The sequence below is a fragment of the Pipistrellus hanaki genome, assembly GCF_964339955.1.
Source record: "Pipistrellus hanaki genome assembly, chromosome: 9".
In the NCBI taxonomy this organism is placed as follows: Eukaryota; Metazoa; Chordata; class Mammalia; order Chiroptera; family Vespertilionidae; genus Pipistrellus; species Pipistrellus hanaki.
Genome location: NC_140511.1, coordinates 43319120 through 43335566, shown reverse-complemented (window position 1 = coordinate 43335566; position 16447 = coordinate 43319120). Strand labels below are relative to the sequence as shown.

The 16447-nt window shown below is 55.1% G+C and overlaps 1 protein-coding gene across 3 annotated transcripts in view; it reads right to left on the bottom strand.

The window, feature by feature from the left end:
* Nucleotides 1–15773, bottom strand: part of ARAP1 (ArfGAP with RhoGAP domain, ankyrin repeat and PH domain 1) — a 61809-nt gene extending 46036 nt beyond the window's left edge. For 2 of the 3 annotated variants that reach the window (XM_084894155.1, XM_084894157.1), the window contains exon 1: nucleotides 15629–15773. The gene's annotated coding sequence lies outside the window, so the exon portion shown is untranslated. Of the gene's footprint in view, nucleotides 1–3015; nucleotides 3034–15628 lie in introns of those variants that run through there. The other variant, XM_084894156.1, reaches the window with a different exon arrangement.
* Between the last annotated feature and the right edge of the window lie 674 nt (nucleotides 15774–16447).

The window sequence follows — 16447 nt, the reverse complement described above, 5'->3', positions numbered from 1 at the left end:
AGTACTGAACCTCTTTATTTAAAATTTGCATATTTTGCCCAGCCGGCATGGCTCAGTGGCTGAGCATTGACTTATGAACCAGGTCACAATCTGATTCCCGGTCAGGGCAGGTCAGGGCACATGTCCGTGTTGCAGGCTCAGTTCCCAGTGTGGGGCGTGCAGGAGGCAGCCAATCAATGGTTCTCTCTCATCACTGATGTTTCTCTCTCTCTCTCCCTCTTTCTTCCTCTCTGAAATCAATTAAATATATATATATATATATATATATATATTTTAAATAATAAAACTTGGCTGAATCCAGTTTGGCTCAGCGGTAGAGCATCGGTCTGCGGACTGAGGGGACCCGGGTTCAATTCCGGTCAGGGGCATGTACGTTGGTTGCGGGCACATCCCCGGTGGGGGGGGTGCAGGAGGCAGCTGGTCGATGTTTCTCTCTCATCGATGTTTCTGGCTCTCTATCTCTCTCCCTTCCTCTCTGTAAAAAAAAATTAATAAAATATATTTTAAGCCGAAACCGGTTTGGCTCAGTGGATAGAGCGTCGGTCTGCGGACTGAAAGGTCCCGGGTTCGATTCCGGTCAAGGGCATGTACCTTGGTTGCGGGCCCATCCCCAGTAGGGGGTGGGCAAGAGGCAGCTGATCGATGATTCTCTCTCATCGATGTTTCTGGCTCTCTATCCCTGTCTCTTCCTCTCTGTAAAAAAATCAATAAAATACATTAAAAAAAAAATATATATATATATATATTTTAATAAATAATAAAACTTGGATATTTGGTTTTATCTTGGACTTTTTCATTAATATTGCTTTTAAAAAATATATTATTTATCTTGATAACTAAGATTTTTTGCTCATTCCCCTCTCCCCCCTCATTTTGCACTGGAGGCAAGTGCCTCACTTGCTCCATTCTAATCCTGAACCATCCCCCGCCCCAGGTTTAAGCCCTCCAGCTGCTATGACATATGACACATCACCGAGTTTCCACTCCCAGGGAAGCAGGGACCAGGGCAGAGGGAGCGTCATTCTGTTGCAAAAACATAGCCAAAAGCTGGGGGGTTCCCCTCCTTTCCCACCCAAAGACCCAACTCAGGTTTCAAACCCCACCATCCTACCGGGCCCCTGCTTCTCCCCCATCTCCCTCCATCACCTCTCTCTGTGCCCACCCCGTCCCACCCCGCGCAAAGCCCTCCGGTGTTCCCAGTGCCCTCACGTTCGGCGGCTCGGCCAGCCCTGACGTTTACAGATGAAGAAACGGACGCCCACAGGGAGGAAGTGACTTGCCCAAGTTGCCCGTGACATGCCCCGAGCCCCAGCCAGCTGGGCTGGCCCACAACTCCCTCCTTCACTTCACTTTTTTGCATCAGGCACCAGCTTGGCACTTGGGAACCCCCCAAATTTTTCCCACCTTCAGGCACTGATTCCAGACTGCCTCCTCCAGAAAGTTCTCCTAGACTACCCTCAGGCTCTTAGCCCTTAGGAACTGGGCCGTGCAGCTCACAACTGCTTCTGCTCTATCTTTGGTTGTTCCATTGGTGGGGGTCTATCTCCACCCAACCTCCAACCTGGCCTGGGGTACCCTTGTGAGTCTACACCCCTTCTTGTGCCCCTTGCCCTCCACCAGAGCTCAGGACCTGGCTGGGTCCACAGGGCACTCAGTCCAGAGGTAAGTAAGGGTCATCTGGAATCTCTAATCCTCTGGCCCAAGTCCCTCTTACTGGAGCAAAAGCTGTGACCCTCTGTCCTCTACCATGTCAACTCCCGAGGGCAGAGGTAAAATCTCACTGCTCCTTCTCTGACCCAGCCCAGCATCTCCCCTGAGCCATTCCTGCCCACTGACCAGGGACACCAATTCCGACAATCTAGCAGGAAGGTGGCCCACAGCTCCCGTCTCCTTCATTTTCTAAGTGCCCACTTCATGCCCAGACCCTGCCAGCGATCCACCTTCATCTCAGTTTGCTGAAAACAATCCCAAGGCCTGGTATTTTTACCCCATTTCATGGAGGCCGTGTGAGGTGGAAACTTGCCCAGGTCACTTGCTAGGGCCAACAGGGCCTTCAGGAGAGGTGACCACTTCTATCTGGTGGAGTCGGCAAGGCTTCCAGAGGGCACTCCTGAACGGGGCCTTGCGGGATACATAGGAGGCTGCCCTTCCAAGCAAAGGAAACTGTGCAAGGCCAAGGGTTGGGACTGGGCCTGACAGATGCAGAGACGGGAGATTTTAGCGAGGCAGGAACGGGAAATGTGAAAACAGTAGTGACACCCAGAGAGGTTTGGGGACCCTCCCTTGGGTGGCCACAGAGTCTGCTGACCCTGCGGATGTGAGCATCCAGTGCACTCTGATTTGCATGAGTTAGTCAGACCCGGGGCAGAGCAGCCTTAAAGGACCTGCCCCTCCTGCACTCAGTGCTCGAGTCCCCTCAGCCATGACCCTTCCTCGACTGCATCTTCAGATCCCCCTCTACACAGCGCTGTAGAGGGAGGCCCAGCGGTGTGGGAGAGCGAAGAGGGAAAAGGCAGGCCCAGAGTCCAGACCTGAGGCCTGTGCTTACCTACCCCTCCTCCTCCCCTGCACGGCCCCCCACACCAGACAGGTTGGGCAGGGACTCCAGTGCCCAGACCTCAAGCCTGAGCTCACCCACCCCACTTCCTCCTCCCCTGCACAGCCCCCCACACCAGACAGGTTGGGCAGGGACTCCAGTGTCCAGACCTCAGGAAACCCCTCAGAGCTCCCAACACAGGAACCAAGAACCCCACCCCATCCAGCTTTGGACAGACCCGGTCTACACACCATCCCACCCATACCACAAAGGCACTCCTCACACCACCTCCAGACATACATACCGCCCACCGGACCTGGCAGCCACACACAGATCTGCCCCACCACACACTCAGCCCTCAGTCTCCACACTCCCCACCAACAACTCGGCTATGTACAAGTGCCTCAGAGCCCCCCAGCGCCCAATACCCTGCCCCTCCTAAGCCCACCCCCCCACCCAGCCCCGTCACCAGGGGATACCTATGGGCAGGGCCACCCTCGGTCTGCAGGGCGTTCTCAGGACTCCACTAATGGAGGCGAGAGGCCTTGGAGACACTTCCCTTAGATATGAGGAACTGGGCGGTGGTTGGGTTCGCAGCCCAGAGGGTGCAGAAGTGGCCCCCGCCCCCCTGCAGAAGCCAGCTCCCTCCAGCCAGACAAGGCAGCAGGTGCACAGCTCATTCACCCCGAGCCCAGGGCCTATTTTCTGTCCGTCAGGGGCTGGTGGCCACTGCATACTGGTTCCAAGGAGGCACCCTGGAATCTCCTGCCTGACCCCAGCCCTGAATCTGCTCTGTCACTCACCCTGGCACCAATTTTCTGCCTCATCCCATGTGTGGTGTGGTCTGTGCTCTGGTGTCCCAGGAGCGGTGGGGGCTGCCAAGGAGCAGCCCTCAGGCCAGTGAGCGCTGGGCGGGGGGGGAGGGGGGGGAGGGGGCAGGGCCCAGGGGCCTAAAGAGCCACTTCAGCCACCAGAGTGGGGAGCTGGGGCCACAGGCCAGAGCCCCTCCCGGCAGGAAAAAAGGCAAACCCAGGTTCCAGTCCTGGCTCCACGGCTTCTTGCCTAAAGCCTTGGGCAAGTTATGTCACATTCTGAGCCTCAGTTTCTCCCTCCACAAAGCATGGCTGTCATCCAATGACTGTGGCACGTTACCATGGGTCATCTGCTCACTCCTGGGCTATTAAAAGAGACACTTCCAGTCCTTTGCACCAAGGCCTTGCTGCTCCTGATAAAAGGGGCCCTTGGTGATGGTCTGGTAGCCAGGCTCTAACCTGTACCTCGGAGTTCTGATACCAACGACTACCACACTTAGCCTCCGGCCATGTCCCTCTGCAGGGCTCTAGACTAGACACCCCACTACCCGCTGGCCCTCTTTGGGGTGGCCCTGGGCACCACACATTCCCCATCCCACGGCGAATTCACCAGCTCCTCTCTTGGATAAAGCAAGGCTGCCTCCAACCTCCACGGGGCCTTTGAGCAAATAAAAAAAATGCCTCTTCCCACCTGGGAAGGGACATCTAAATGCCTCTCCCTCAGGAGCCCCACATCCGGGCTTACAGCTAAGCAGAGAGGACAGCTGGGTTTCAGTCCTCCTTTCCCAGCTCCCCGCTGGCCCCACCTACCAGGTGCCCTCAAGCAGCACGCAGTGTGCACACCCACACACAGCGGATATTTTGGTGACAGGCAGGGTATTTTAACAACCTCCTTGGAGCAGTAAATCCCACTTTATTGGTGACCAAGGGGCATTAAAGACCAAGTGACCCTGGACATCCCTGACCTCAATGTCAGGCCTAGCCTTAACTCCCACCCCAATCTTGAAAGACTATCGCTTTCTACAACCTTCATGTCTATACTTTTTAAAGTTTTTACAGTTGTCTATCACTTGTATAATTAGAAGGAAAAATATATAAAAGTATTTAAGTCTATTAGAATTGAGTTTGTTCCAGCTTGTTCCTCAAACTGTCAATTGTAAAGTAGCTTTATGATTTTAAGTATAACAGGGATAGACTACTAAGAGAACTTACCGCACAAAACTTCTCATTTCCTGGGCCATCTGGACTAGAGAATGAGAAACTGAGACCCAACGCTTGCTCCCTCCCGCCACTGGCTTATTCTCTCAAAGACCTCAGACACAGCTTATCAACCGAGGTCCCTTCCACAGGGACCGAGAAGGCAGCAGCAGAGTGCAGCCTACGGGCTTTCAAAAGGGAAATAGACTGAGATCCATTAGTAAACACAAGACTCCACGGCCTATGGGTTGTCCTCTAATAGCGCCTGTCCCCACCCTTGCCTGACTTCATTCCACATTCCCCTAAACCTCACCCACAGGTGCCTGAAGCCCAAGTCTCTCCCTGGAGAGGGTCTGATGGGGAGTAAGGTGTGAGTGAGGATGCAGTGTGGATGTCTGAAGTCCATCACTTGCAAATAAATGAAGCTGAAAGTCAAATGGTTTGGTTTATAGCCTTGTCAAAAAGTCTATGACATAAGAATCCCCCTCGCCTCTACTATATATCCCCACCTCCAAATGGATCACACTGGACTACTCCCTCCCTTTCCCCTTGACTGCCTCCTCATTATCATGTTTTTGACACATCACCCTCCTCTCCAACCCCATTACCCCCGTCCATCCCAGCCTCCCCAGCCTGCCTGAACCCCTGGGCTTTCCTCCCTGCCTCCTGCCCCTCCCTCACCTGTGGCCAGGGCACCCTCTAGCCTACACCTCTAACCTGCCACAAGGCAGAGCTCCTAACCGGAACCCTGAACCCACAGCCCTGACCCACATCCACCTTCCCTACTCCCCCATTCACTCTTCAGGCCTCACCCAGGCCCTCCCACTGTAATGTGGCCCCACAACACCTGTGGAGACCTGGGGTATTTGCAGGTCTCTGGACTGGTCCCCTGCCCTTCAGTCACAGACACATCCTACTGGGCTGGGGACTTCCAGGCAGAGCAGTGAGTGTCTCCCTCATCAAATGTGCTGGCCAAGCCCAGCTGGCGTGGCTCAATGGTTGAACATTGACCCAGGAACCAGGAGGTCACAGTTTGAGTCCTGGTCAGGGCATATGCCTGGGTTTTGGGCTCAATCCCTAGTAGGGGGCATGCAGGAAGCAGTCAATAGATGATGTTTCTCTCTCATCAATGTTTCTGTCTCTCTAACCCCTCCCTTCCTCTCTCTCTAAAACTCAGTAAAAAAATTAAATTAAGATTGTAAGGTGTTGGCCATGGGCGGATAATGGGGGAGGGGATGCTGAGATGCTATAGGTAACTGCAGGAAGATCTTCTGTGACCACTGACTGCCTTGGGAAGATGCAGTTGGGGGGCTCTTAACACTATAAATGGGAGGGGGGGTGGGAAACAGGCTAACCACAGGGGGTAGGAATACAGAGGCTGACAATAGACTCCCAGGCAGCAGGAGTGGACAGAACCAGTCACATGCTGGGACCCTCACCACATACCAGAGGAGTTGATGGCCACTCCTGGCCCTGAGCCCTGACAGAGGAGGGGAAGAGAAGGCTGCTGGACTCATCCTTTCTGCGTTAACTAGGAACCTGACATGTGCTCACCCAGGAGGATAGATTTGGAGGGTTCCTCTGCACCCTAGAACTAGCAGCCTAAGAGAACAGGGACCCAAACCTGCCCCCTCACTAGCACCCCCCTGAAATGGAGAAAACAGAAGATAAGAGGCTCAATGGCATGTGAAAGGGGAAGCTGCCTTTGTTGCTGGGGTGAAGGTGACCAGATAGGCGGGGCAGAAGCCAGAAGGGAGAAGGAGATGAGGGACCAGCCCCACAGGCTCAAGCCTGCAATTGATGTGTGACCTCTGCATCCTCCACTATATTATCAGATAACAGAGAGGCCTTTCCTCTCCAGCTCACAGGGAACATTCTAACCCACTTGTCTGATCCAGCCGTATCTGCTTAAAAGTCATGATTATTGTGGACTTAATATCTACCAGCCATTGTGCTAAAGATGTTACATGGACTATGTACACAAATAAAAAAGATGCAAAATTGACCACACCTTCGAGATACCCACCAGCCAATCAGAAGTGAATATGCAAATTAGCCCAACAAAGATGTTGGGTTGATTTGCATACGCAGGCACCCAATGGCTGGGGCCAGGACACTTGCATTGCCACCATGGCAATGATATAGGCGTTCTGCACCACCCCAGCTGCTCTGGGCCTCTGGGCAGCGGCAGAAGGTGGAAAAGCGGCTTCAGGCTGGAGTGAAGGTGGTGCTGGCAGCCAGGGGAAGGAAGGCCCATTCTTGCACAAATCTTCATGCAGTTGGCCTCTAGTTTCATATAACCCTCTAAACCACATGTGTCAAACACAAGGCCCTCGGGCCAAATCCAGCCCGCCAGGCCTTGCAATGTGGCCCGCACCGCGCTGTCATCACTGCACTCCGCTGTCAGTTTATGACATTGTCAGTTTATGACTGTTCAGTAAACCATTCGGCCCACGATTTAGGCTGGATTTTAGATTTTGGCCCCTTCTCTGATTGAGTTCGACACCCCTACTCTAAACAGTCTGCAAAGTGGATAGCTTTAACCCACTTTACAGATGAGGAAGAAACAAAGCCTCAGAGAGGTTAAGTAACTTGCCCAAAATGACACAGGAGCCAAAATCTGAACCAAGAGCTACCTGGGCCCCTCCTCCCACTCTATCTCCTCAGAGGGGACATTGTAGAAATAGGCAGGGACAAGGGAGTTCAGGCAGGAGAGGGAGGATAAATGCAGGCTGAGAAGGGCCTGGAAGGCCATGCTAAGACACTCGCCCTTACTGTTCAGACAACAGGAAGCCATGAAGGGCAGCAGGGTCCTCTGGGGACCAAGCAAATGGCAACAGACAGGCAGACAGGCAGGGGTTCCTGCTGCTGTGAGATAGAAAATTCACATAACTTATTGAGTCTGTTTCATCATCTGTATAATGGGGATTACAACAGCTCCACTTTGCAAGCTTGGGCGGAATAAATGTATGCCTTCAACACAGATGCCAAGTCTGACCAGTTCTCACTCCCCCGTGACTTCCCACCTCCCTCAGACAGAAAGCCAAAGCCAGTGCACGCATGGCCCACTAGGTCTCTCCCTCTTACCTCCCACCTCCCTGCTGTTCCTCCGCCCTCTCCTTGTGCTCCACCTCAGGGCTGCGCACTGGAGCTCCCTCTGTCTGGAAGCTCTTCCAGACATCTACACGCCTCACTGCCATACTTTCCCAGCACCTGCTCCAAGACTAGGCCTTCCTTCCATGACCATTCTACCTAAAAAGTACCCCCATCAGTCTCTGTATCATTTTCCAGCATCCTATGTATCACCACTGGACACAGTTCATTGTCTGTCTCAACTGGAGGACAGAGATATTGTCTCATTCACAACTCTATCCCTAGTGGCTAGACGTGTCCGGCCACTGGTGGAATGGATGGATGGACATTTACAAAGGCCTGGCTCACCCGGGTCAGGAGCTTGGGGTAGGGCCTGTGACATGGGTAGGGAGAGAAACGGTTGGCTGAGGCAATAGGGGTCAAAGATTCAACTCAGAGACTCCTTGGCACCGTCCATGGCTGGGCCTAACAGTTCTCTCCACCTCTGCTGCCCCAGCCACTTCCTGCTGTGCTGGCCGATAAACACTGCTGGGTGGTGGGGGCTCACCAGACCCTAACTCTCAGACCCCCTCGAGCTGCCCAGAGAAGGTCAGAACTTCCAGGTGGTTCTGATCTTCTGAGAACAAGAGCCTCACCCTGATTCCAGGCAGGTACCTCTCCCCTGCTTGTCTACTCCTTTCATGGCTCCCCATTATCTAATGGGGTTCAAAGGCTCCACCCTCTGGTTCCTGAAGCTTATTCCTCCTCTCCAGTCTCATTCCCCCTAACCCCACTGTCTGACACTTTACCTCCAGGACGTTGCTTATTATACTGTGCCCTCTGCCTGGAACCCTCCAACCTCTTGCTCCTTAGGCACATAGGAATCACCTCATCTAACCTTCCTACTTCCAGAAGGGGAAAGTGAGCCCCAGAGAGATTCAAGAACCTAAGCAGGGTCACACAATGGCCCAGGCACCCCAGCCTGAGCCCTTGCCCCCGGGAGGAGGAGTTCCTCTCAGGTGACCTCAGAGATGCTGGAGCAACTCCCCTCCTCCAGCTGAGCTGGCTAGGGCAGCCCTGCACTGAGAAATGTGGGTTTTCAGGACACAAGCAGTAGAGGCAGCTGAGTGTCCTGGTTCATATCCTGGAATAGAACCACTAGACACTCCCTGCACCTTCAGCCTCCCTGGGCTTAGCAGGTCCATCTTCCAGGAAGACAGAAGGAGCGGGAGCAGGCTCAGTCTGAGGGGAGAGGCAGGCCTTTAGCTGGAGCGCTGGCACTCCTTCACCAAGCAAGGGACACCCCACTCCAGAGCTGTTCTGTTGTCATCTGGTAAAACTCATCCCCTACCTGGCCCTCACGGTGGCGTCTTTCTCCCCACCAGGCTAGGGAGGCTTCTGGGAACAAGTTATCAAATTTTAGCTGCAGACCCACAAAGCGGGCCATCTGGAAGAAGGACCCCACTCAAGTGGGGGAAAGCCTCACCAAGCTCACAGTTCAAGGGGTGCAGAGCCACGCACCTCCTACCCCAACCCAGTGAGACAGCGAATGCTGGTCACACCGCACGTAGGTAAAAGCACAGGACCTTCAAGGATGCACCTGGGTCCAAGTGCACACAGGCACACACACAAGCACACTCATAGCCCCCAGAGGAGTGCAGAGCTGGAGGGGCTCACCCAGCCAGGAAGTCTTCCAGGAGGGGGCGGACTTTCTTCATGGGAAGGAAATTCCCATGGGGCAGCAGGTCCTGCTCTATGCCCAGGGCCCTTTCGGGGCAGCGATTGTGCCCACAGGCCCAGGTGGGTACCAGAAGGTGGGGGAGGCTTTGCGAAACACTCCAAGGCTCCAGCCAAGGCCCAGCTTCGCTGCCCCTTGAGGAGGGGCAATGTCTCCCCTTCAGACTCCCGGGCTCAGGTCTGTTAGCTACACCAACTCTCCAAGCCTGGCCCTGGGCCTGCTGAGCCACATCCTGTCCCAGGAGTAACTGTTTTGCCCAGCAGTGTGGCCCAGACCTTGCTCCGTGACCCAGCCAACCACCGGCCTTCCTGGGGCCTCCCCTCAATCCTGTCCCGGTATCCAGGTCAGCCCCACCACCACCGAATGAAAGGAGCCTGGCCCCTGTCTGTCCTCTCCCCACTCCCCAGGAGGACTGTCTCTCCTGCTACTTCCTAGTGCCTTGCAGGGCCTGGTTCTCAGACTTCTTGAAAGGAGGCAGTTGGGTGTGAATGCTGGGGTGGTGGGTGCAGTGAGCACACAGCCTGGCAGCCACATGGGCCGGCCACTCACCCCAAAGCAGCTCTGAGAAACTCTCCGTCCTCATTGGTCTGGCACCAGCAGCCAAGGTGTGGCACAGAGTCTCCGTTTCTCTAAACCCAGGATCCACTTTTTGGAAATGTTGAAACTGGGAATTGCTTGAATCCCTCAGATTCAAAATCCTAAAACTGCAGCTTCTCAACATGGGGAGAGGGAGGGCCGATGTGGAGAGGGGTGGAGAAGCCTCCACCTCCACCTGCCTCCCCTCTCACCTGCCAGGCTGGTTGGTTGCTGTTCACACCTGAGGCTGGTAACCCTGGGAGGTTCCAGAAGCTGCTGCTTCCTGCTTCCTCCCTGCAGCTCTGGGGAAACTGAGTCCACTGAAAATCAGTGACAGCCCAAGGCCTCTCACTGACACACAGGGGCTCCTGACTCCAGGCCTGACTGAGCCCAGGCTCCAAACTATGGTAGGCAGGAGGGGGCGGAGGGGGAATGCCCGGCGCCAGGGCACTGTCCTCGGGAGTGGGAGGGAAGGTGCCAGAGGAGGCCCCGCACATGGAGGGGAAATATGCTCCCTGTCCTGGGGGCGGCCAGAAGGGGTAGCCAGGCTCCCCGAGGCTCCGGCAGGTGAGATTCCAGGGGTCCTCTGGCTCCCTGCCCTGAGAATGGGAACACGAAGTAGCTGTTCTAATCCTCCTCTCCCTCCCCACCTTTGGCTGACAATCTTTACCCTCACAAAAGTGAAGATAAGGAGAAGCTGGAGGATTTGGCCACATCCCTCCCTCCTAGGGTGGGCTCTCTGACCCTGAATCCTCCCCTGGACCCCTCCCACCTTGAGCACCACACTTTTTAAAAATATATATTTTATTAATTTTTTACAGAAGAGGAAGAGAGAGGGATAGAGAGCTAGATCAGCTGCCTCCTGCACACCCCCTACTGGGGATGTGCCCCCAACCAAAGTACATGCCTTTGACCAGAATTGAACCCGGGACCTTTCAGTCTGCAGGCCAACGCTCTATCCACTGAGCCAAACCGGTTTCAGCTGAGCACCACACTCTTGATCACAGCTGGTCTATGCTTCTTGCCCTCTTAGCTCTGGAACCATCGTTTCCAGGTTCGTACAATTAGTCACTGACACCCAGCTGTACCTGATCTCAGTCACCCTGAGAGGAATCAGGGAGAAAGACTTGGGCCCTTGGATAAGGCAGGTGGGCAGTGTCGGCAGGAACCTTCGGGTATCAAAGTCCCAGGCCCTGGCCAGACCTCAGGCAGGGAGGTGCAACACAGACCTCAGAGCCCCTGCCTGGGTGCTAGTCCCAGCTCTCCCTTTCCTTGGCTGAAAGATCACAGGCAGCCGAAACCGGTTTGGCTCGGTGGATAGAGCATTGGCCTGGGGACTGAAAGGTCCCAGGTTCGATTCCGGTGAAGGGCATGTACATTGGTTGTGGGCACATCCCCAGTAGGGGGTGTGCAGGAGGCAGCTGATCAATGTTTCTCTCTCATCGATGTTTCTGGCTCTCTATCCCTCTCTCTTCCTCTCTGTAAAAAATCAATAAAATATATTTTTTTTAAAAGAAGAAGAAGAAGAAAGACCACAGGCAAGTCACTTTACGTCTACTGATGTTGGTCTCATCAGTAAAAGGGGGTCTGGGAGAACCTCTATATTCACAAAGCCGAGCAGACAGGGTGAGAACAGGGAGTAGACCTCAGGAGGTGCTCATCCCAGGGCTGAGCCCTTGGGAGTCAGCATTGACAGCAACCAGTCCAGACTGCAAGCAGGATGCCCTTGCAGGATCCCATCCCCACAGCTGGCCCCAGCAATGTCACCTCACCAGGTGGCCCTCCCGTTCCAGCCTGTCACTCCGACCGGGAGTTCCCGGCGTAGGACAGGGTTTGGATCTGCTCTGGGGGCTATGTCACCCAGTGTTCAGGGTTCTTACTGTGAACCATAGAAATTCAGACCGCCGCTCTACTATAGAATGGATAATCTTGGGCAAATCAGTTAACCTCTCTGGGCCTCAATTTCTCCATCTGTAAAATAGTCTGCCCCGTAAGACTATTGTTGAGGATTAAATGAAATAATTATATAAAATGTTTAGCACAGTGCCTAAACATTTAGGCACAAAATAAGCTCCTTAGAAACAGTAGCTACCACTACTGTCATTATTACAATTAAATAATAATTGGTTATTAAATTGGTCACTTAACTCCACATCCCCTCCCAGCTACTCTGATTGTCCCAATGGTTTAGAACAGTGTCCTGTTATAGAACACACTTCTCTCTTCTGAACCATATTCCAAGGATGCGCCAGAGAGAAATGCTCTGGCCGTCCCTGATACTGGGGTCATCTGTCTCTCTGGCTTAGGCCTGTTCTCCCCAGAGCCTTGGATGGAATGTACAGGTCTGGCAGCCTCTCTGATCAGGGCTGGGGGCACTCGGGAGTTAGCAGCAAGCCCTATGTTTTATGGGGATCTCTGAGGGCCCCCATATCCTCCTATTAAGACCCTTGGAGCCACCCTTAGTGCAGAGCCCCTTCCTGAAACATCACTCTTCTTCTGTACAGGGCTGTGGAAGGGATGAGTCCAGCCTGCCTGAGACCAGAGGAGGGGGTGAAAGTGGCCACCCAAGAGACTGGACTCTGCTCCTGAGGGAGGGGGACCGGGTCTGCTTGGCTGAAGTCACACCCTGCTGCCTTGGCCACTAACCAGGGGAAAGCCCCTTCCTGAGTGGGACCCTGGACTGAGCTCAAGGGGGGAGGCCAGGGTATGGAAAGGGAAATCAGGGCAAAGAGGGGGGCGGGGGGGGGGGGGGAGCCTGGATCCTGATCCTGCTTCTACCACTAATTTGCTGTAACCTTGGGCAAGTGACTTTGCCTCTCTGTGCCTCATCTGCAGACTGGAACCTAACTCCTAAGGTTGGTTGGCTGGTTAACACATAAAATTGCCTGCAACGGTGCTTTGTCATCCTCACTGATGTCTTTCTCAGCTCTCTCTGAGTTTCTTCCCCTCTTACCTGAGAGTGAGCCTTGTCTCATGGAATGATGTAAAGGTAGTAAAGTAACAAATGTGTAGTGTCAGGCACACTGTAATACTTAAATCAAGGAGGGCATCCTTCCTTTCTCTCTCCTTTATCAGAGAGGAGCCAGACTATGAGTCCGAGTCAAGACTGACCCCACCAGCGCTCTCGGTGTCCAATCTCTGGCCCTTGGCCTCAGTCTCCCCATCTGTAAAAAAAGCTTCTGGGCCAAGTGGTCTCTGACTGTCCGTGGCCATATATGCGCTAGCCTCCTTCTCCCCTCCATTCTCTCCTTCCTTCTCCATTTCCAACTCACGTCCACTGCATCCCCTCCTACTGCAAAGAGAACCCTTGGAACCCTAAAGGGACTGCTGGTGGGCAAGGGGTGCCAGCCCTCAAGTAGCCTAGGGCCCATCCAAGGCCTCCAAGGGTTAAGATCCAGAGTGAAGGGGGGTGTGGGGAAGAGGCAGGGTGAGGCCTGGAGCCCAGGGCCTGTCTCCCCACCCCCTATCCCGGGAACAGAAGCTACTTGTTTGGGCATCAGCCGGCTGGCTTTGAGCTTGGCCAAAGGGAGAATGGGGTGGGGAGGGGAGGGGAGAGGGCCCTGGAGAGCAGAGGGGACTCCCTCCTTCCAGCCAATGGGCAAGTCCATCACTGGCCCCTAGGACTCTCAGAGGTCCCTTACCCCTATGAACTGACCCCTTCCCCCAGGTTCTGCCTTTTCTTCCTTCAAACACTCACTGCTGGGGGCAGGATTTAGACTCAGGCCCAGCTGATGCCCACAGCCAGGCTCTTTCTGGAGCATGGGACCAGGGCTAGCACCCCATCCTACAGATGGGGAAATGAAGGCTCTGAGAAATCTGGGCATTTGTCACTTTATTTACATAGAGTTTAGTGGCAGCACAGGGACTACCCCACATCCCTCTGCAAACAAACCCCTCCCCACAGAGCTCCAAGGAGGCTCTTGCTAAGCTGAGCCACTACACGGGCCTCAAAGGCTGGGCAGCAATAAGCAACCCACGTCTGAAGTCGCAAAGGATCTAGGAGATTTGGAGGGGGGGAAACTTAGGGGGCGGGGGACAAACAACCTGAACAAAGGGCTGAGGTCTGATGTATAGAAAAGCATGACTGGAACCCGATAGGTGGAGGTGAGGCTGGGGTCAAGTGGGGAATGCCCCAATGAAGCTTGGGTACAGTCTGGGCCTCTGCCAATTTCCACTTCCCTAGTTGTCAGGACCCTGCCTAGATCACCCCCCTCTTGCCCTACTACAACAAGCAAATGGCAAATGGGGAGGCAGGCAGAATTCCCAGGCCAGAGTCTGGACAATCCCAACCCCATGGCACGGGGGGATGAGTTCTCTCTACACTAGGGGTGTCGAACTCAATCAGAGAAGGGGCCAAAATCTAAAATCCAGCCTATATCGCGGGCCGCATGGTTTACTGAACAGTCATAAACTGACAATGTCATAAACTGACAGCGGGGTGCAGTGATGACAGCGCGGTGCGGGCCACATTGCAAGGCCTGGCGGGCTGGATTTGGCCCGCGGGCCTTGTGTTTGACACATGTGCTCTACACCCTGCCCTTGCTACCCCTTCGTGCCATACCCATATCCTCGCCACTCCTCAGATACAGCATGCACGTTCCTGCCCTGGCCTCTGGAGGGTCCTTATCCTTCTGAATTGACACTTAACTGCGGAGGCCCAGTCATCTCCCCTTGGTCCCTCCTTCCATCTCAGTGCCTGTCTAGGCCTGCCTTTGTGACTCCGCTGGTATCCTTCTACCCTGTAATGAGCTTACTGGGAGGTCTCCCCTAGCCCAGCACACTCTGCTCTCCCAGACAGGCACCCAGGATGCCTGTCTGGACCGTGGTGCTGTCAAATCCTTCCCTGAATACCTCTACACACACACACACACACACACACACACACCAAGCCTGGGGATCTGAGAAGGATCTTAGGACAGGAGTTTTGGGGGAGGGGGTGCATATGCCAGAAGTCATGTTGTGATGGCTTTTGACCGAAGTTCCCCATCAACAAAAACACCCCTGGCGATCTGAGACCAAATACCCACCCCACACCCCCCAGGCTGCACTCCGAGACTGCTCTCTCCAATTACCCACTCCAGGCTTGACTCCATTCACTGTGAACACAAACCTCCTTTTTGTCCCTCCCCCCCAACAATTGGGCCAGGTAGGGGCTCTCGGGAGGCCATGCCACCATTGGCTGTTGGGGAACTGGGGCAGAGACCGGAAGTAGTCTTCCCAAGGTCACTGCCCAGGTCCTGGGCATAGAGAGGGTCGTAGCAATGTGCAGAGCTGCGGGGGTCTCCGCGGTCAACGAGGTGCGAGCCTTCAGTTCACAAACGAGAAAAGCAAGGCGTCCGGGAAGGGCTGGCTCCGGATCCGAGAGCCCTTCATGCCAACGGGCTGAGGGCTGGCAGCCCCCCTCGGCCCCCCCCCGGCCCCCGTCCCGCCGGTTCGCCCTCCTCCCTACGGGCTCTGGTCCCGCCGGTTCGCCCTCCTCCCTACGGGCTCCGGCCCAGCGGCGCACCGTCGGGAAGCCACCCCGCTCCCCGCCGCGAGACGGGAGGACGGACACCACCGCCTGGAGAAGCGCCCGCGGAAGTAGGTGTCAGGCACAGCATCGCCGCGGGGCCTCGGCGTTCCCGTCTGCGGAATGGGAAGGCTCCGGGCCGCACCTGGGAAGGAGCGGGGACGGGGATGCCCGGCTGCCTCACTCACCTGCTCTGAGCAGAGACCACGAGGAGAGCCGGGTTCCGGCACCGCCGCTCTCCACTCCTCTCCGGGCCGCCGCAGCAGCCAACTCGCGGCCTCAGGCCGGGCGCGCCCACCCCGCCGGGCGCTTCCGCCCGCCCACGTGACGCCCTGGGAGGGGAGGGCGTGGCCTTGCGTGGCCACGCCCCTCCGTGACCCCCGCCCAGTCAGCGTCTCCGGTGGGTGGGTGTGTGCGCTTCTGTTTGGTGTCTCCGGTTTCTCTCCCTGCGCGGAGGTCCGCTTCTGTCTCCGGAGCCTACCACTCCCCCTCCGCTGAGCGTCCCTGCCTTTTTTTTTTTTTTTTTTTTTTTTTAATGTATATTTTATTGATTTTTTACAGAGAAGAAGGGAGAGGGATAGAGAGTAAAAAACATTGATGAGAGAGAAATATCGATTAGCTGCCTCCTGCACACCCCCTGTGCCCGCAACCAAGGTACATGCCCTTGACCGGAATCGAACCCAGGACCTTTCAGTCCGCAGGCCATGCTCTATGCACTGAGCCAAACCGGTTTCTGCTGTCCCTGCCTCTTGCTATGCTGCTTCTGGTGGCTGTGCCCGCAGAGATGAGCCACACACACCCCCAGGAGCCCATGAAGAGGGTGTAAAGAAACAGGACGACCAAGGTCTCTGACCTCCTCTTCTAGGAAGTCCTTCCCCACCCCATTCTCTGAGTTTATCCCACTTCCCCTCCGGGGCCACCTCCCCCTGAGGCTGGGTGGTTGGGAGGAGTCCTGCCCAGTTAGAGCACTTCAAGATCCCTTGGCTGAAGGCTGCAGCCTAAGGTTC